At 30.9% G+C, this 4,586-nt stretch overlaps 1 protein-coding gene across 1 annotated transcript in view; it reads right to left on the bottom strand.

The window, feature by feature from the left end:
* LOC106473526 (growth hormone-inducible transmembrane protein-like) overlaps positions 1-3,499 on the bottom strand; it is a 32,743-nt gene extending 29,244 nt beyond the window's left edge. Inside the window, exon 1 of the mRNA XM_013934208.2 lies at positions 3,376-3,499. The gene's annotated coding sequence lies outside the window, so the exon portion shown is untranslated. The remainder of the gene's footprint in view (positions 1-3,375) is intronic.
* Between the last annotated feature and the right edge of the window lie 1,087 nt (positions 3,500-4,586).

Raw genomic sequence — 4,586 nt, 5'->3', positions numbered from 1 at the left:
CCACGAACTATTTTGTTCATGAAATGCCATGTATGGTACAATTAAATATTAGGGTTTGAAGCTGAATAAAAGTGTTATTAGAATAAAAACATACCATTTACCTCTTTTTCATTAGTTTATGTCTTTACAAATAGATAAGACTTTTGGTGCTGGATTTAGCTGCCATAATGTGTTAAAATGATGAATGTTAAAAAGATGCTAAACAATATTTGCTAACTGCCAATCAAATTCAATACTGATTATCATTTTCTGCTAGTTATCAAAACTAACAATACTGCACAAAATGAATAATTAAAGTGTGAAAAAAAGTTTAATTATTATTAAATGTTTGTTATGATAATGCAAGTGAATAATTAAAGTATAACAACAGTCTTTCAATTAAAACTATCTTTTTGTAATTTTGTTATGTTATCATAACAGTGGTGCTTTAAGGGAATAATTGTACATCTTTATATTATTTTTATCTTTTTGTTTAAGTAGAATCTTAAATTTTCACATCACATTTGTGTTTAAAATTATTAATATCAAGTTTAGGAAAGAATAACCTAGCATTTAGATGTACTATAACTCAATGTTTAAAATATGTATGCCTAAAATTACCTAAAACAACACTCCAAATTAAAATTTTTATTGTAAGTACTGAAAATAATAAACATCAGAGAATGATCTAGTTGGCTACAATGAAACATCAGTGCTTTGTACTTGAAAAATGGGTGGTGGTGGTTAACAGACCATTGGGGCTGTTATAATCAAAAAACAAAAAATGCAAAGAGTAAAACATAATGTTCCAAAACTACTATAACTTTCGTACTTGCCAGAAAACTGACTTTTGTCTGCACTACAAATATACTTTGGAAATGGCACCAAAATGAATTAATGATAACATAAACATGTCATAATCAAGTAATTCACAACACTGCCTTTCTATTGGTCATAGCCTGTATTATTGACAAGTAAGCAGGAGTAAACAGATAATTTCAAATGCATAAAGAGTTGAGAGGAGCTTCCTTGGTGGGTTTAACAAATTCATTAATACCTCAGAAAAAGGTGGAAGGTTTTATCTTACATTATTGCCTGTTAATATTTGTGGTTGGTGTTTCTATTTGGTGGATGTTCTGAAATCCATACATGGGAAAAAAGAAAATGGAGAAACCAGAGCAGAGAAGCAATACAAAACATAGAAAAGTGAAGACTGGTTATTTATTTAAATACTTCCTTTTTAAATTCAGAAATTAAAACTTGTATAATATTTTAATTTGGATTTAAACAATATTTTGATGCCAAATTTACTGACATACATTTATAATAAAGTTGTATAATTAAATATTGAATTGAACTCTACAAAACATCGTGATGAGTTCCCTTTGATCCTACCCATGCACAAAGGATAAAAAAGAAGAAAAAGCTTTTTCAAAGCAATGAGCATTGAAATCCAGGAACTATGAAGACAGTTCAACAATGAAAGAAGTAAATATTTCAAATCATTAACTCCATTAACGTCTCTCCATGTATTGCATTACTTTTTATCACTATTATTATATTAAAGTATTTAGATAAAGCTGCCTGTTTGTTTTAACATCTTTCTTCTTCATCAATGTTTTCTGTGGTGAAACCAGATGAACAGTGAGAACTTTGCAAGTTGGTACAAAATATGTGAGGCCAACATTAAATGAAACTGATGTTTAATGCCACATCTATCACAGATACCTTTAAATCAGATAGAAGGATCATGTATATCAGCATTGCCAGGTATCTTTGCTAGTGTAGAATTATATATATATGGCAAATTAAGAACTATTAAGGTCAGGGTTTTAGTTCCATTTAACATCATGGAGGTTGGGAGTCTTGTAGAAATAAGAGGCAATCTATTTTTACTATGAGAATATTTTTACCTTTTCATACATCTCATAAAAGAGAGGGGGTTGGGAGTTTTACATTGTAGAAATTTAGGGTGGCTTATTTCTACTTTTAAGGCTGTATCTAAATACAACAAGTAAATGCCTTCCCACAACTGGCTGCAGACAACAAAAGGCAGTAGGAGTTCAGAGTTTGTGGGTACAAGCAATCAACTCATAACCCTTAAATGATTTTCCTTAGTTGCTGGCTAGTTTAACATCGACATTTGGATCTTGTCGCATTTGGGTGCTAATGCCACAGACATTATTCACTATGAAATTTATTGATGACAACAAGGACTGGTAATGGAAAATTAATTTTGAGACTTTATGTAATGTTTTTGATTTACATATATGTATGTACGTATATATATGTAAAAACACAATTAAATGTCCACATGTTTTTATTGCTGCATGACGCACCTTACATTTTCACTGGGTTGAATTTTTGTGACAAGACAATGTAAAACAAAATTTAGCAATAGTTTAAGATAAAAAAAAACTCTTCTGAGAGCATAACTTATCAACACTTGATTCACTGAAGAAATATCATAGTATAATCAAATCCTAAACGTGTACAGCATACTAACTATTTTTAAGCTTAAGTCATAACAATTATTGTTCATCTCCATATAAAAGCCTATTTTTAATGTAGTAGACTGTATAGTTCCATATTCTCTGTGGTGAATATTCTAGTATTCATACTTGCATTTACCTTTACTTCCATAGTATGGCATATTTACTTATTTTATGTTTTTGCACATTTAAACATAAAACATTTTAAGTCGTAAATCAGAGAACATACTACTTAATATACATTACTTACTGGATAAACTAAATTTTTTTAGGTATCATCTCAGCTCAGTGTATTAGCACAAGTTCAGGTTCTAGAGCTACTTTTACTGGTTCCTCAATTTACCCCATTCAAAGCCTAAACTCTTAAATTCATCCTACTAATTGTTGTGTGTCAAGTTATCTAGTATTCAGAACTAATTTTAGAACGTTTTAATGTGCCTATATTTTAGTATTACTTAGAAAATAATAGAAGTAGCCACGACATAAAAAGTAATTAGGTCTGTCTATCTGTTAGTAGTTTATAAAACTTATAAGTTATAGATATATACGTGTATTGTACGAGTCAAAGTACAATGAATTTCAGTAACTGAAGTTAAAATGTAAAAGTTAAAACTTTATGTCTAACGAAGTACCAAGAGCATATATATATATATATATAAATCATCAATACATAAGAAAGTAAATGACTAATGTAAAAAATAATAGATTTGCCGAAGAATTTCATGAAATACTACGTATTTACTCAGTATTACTATTACTCATAGTCATACTCATAGTATTACTATTAGCATTTACTGTAAATGATTTAGTTATAACTTATAAGTTATAGCTTTGTTCTTAAACCTCAGCAATTTACACGAGTTTACTGATACGACTATAACAATAACTCAAAATTACAACTTACCAAATACGATTTCAACTGTTTCACAGAACCTTATTTCAGCTTAAGTTAAACTGCTTAAAAAACTCTAACATATATCTCACTCAAAATTGAATGACGCAATAATTTCGAGCAAGTTCTTTTAATGTTTTTTTGATTGCCACCTACAGAGCTAAAAAGTTTATGAACGATTTTACTTAAAATACATATATTTCTAAAAACTTATAATAATTTGTACCAAAGATACTTTAATTTATACAGATATTTTTCTCTGAAAATGTTCGCAGGAAACCTGTTAACACTATTATATTAGTACTACAATTTACAAATATTTTTATATAAACTTTGAACTTGTTCAGTGATTGCATCAGTAGGCTATTTGCGCCAGAAAAAGATACCTTTTCCCATTCAGTTCTCGAAAATGTCGTACCCCTCGGTGGCTAAGACGTAAATCTCAACCTTTTTTGTTGCAACCCTTGTAAGGACACCAATTAGACCTCACGACCCTACTAAGGAACCGTTGAGATCCTAATTTGGCTCGCGACCCGAGGTTGGGAACCACTGGCTACTAAGTGATAAGTTTCAAGACTTATAGCGCTACAAAACCGTGTTCCTATACCCGCTGTGGGTGGAATACATATCGTATTTTTCGGTGTTTAAGACGCAGTTTTTACCCAGAAATTTGATTTCAAAATCTGCTTGCGTCCTTTACACCGAAAGTATAAATAATATATACGTATTGTTACGTCTCTGTTCGTTTGTTAATTTTCCGTAGAAACTCTTTCCCAGAAACTTCAGCGATACACGTCCTTTCTTAAATAAAACTAGTGTTGCGTTAGCTAAGTCACATGACTAGTGTGACGCCACGTTTCTAGAACTATCCTGTACCTTGACGAATGCTCTAGCATTTACTAGATATAGGGTAGTCTGGTATATAAAATAGGGTGACAACGTGACGGGACAATAATGTGTGTGTAGACAGTGAGTAATTGATCTGCAGTCAGAGAGTATTATTGAGCACGTTCGTTGTTATAGCGTTTGTTTTAGCGCGATTGTTGAGGTTGAGTGTATCGGTAAAGTTATATTCGGAAAGAATAAACCAGTTTTATTAGAAAGGACTTGTGTCGCTAAAGTTTCGTCAGAACGAAGTTACGGGAAGTTAATTAACAAACGGAGACGTAACAAATTGGTGTCAGAAGTGGGATAGAAAAAAAAAGAGAAAAGAAAAATGGAAA

Source organism: Limulus polyphemus, unplaced genomic scaffold (genome assembly GCF_000517525.1).
Source record: "Limulus polyphemus unplaced genomic scaffold, Limulus_polyphemus-2.1.2 Scaffold6251, whole genome shotgun sequence".
NCBI lineage: Eukaryota > Metazoa > Arthropoda > Merostomata > Xiphosura > Limulidae > Limulus > Limulus polyphemus.
The sequence above is the reverse complement of the archived record's forward strand: the minus strand, read 5'-3'. Positions and strand labels throughout refer to the sequence as shown.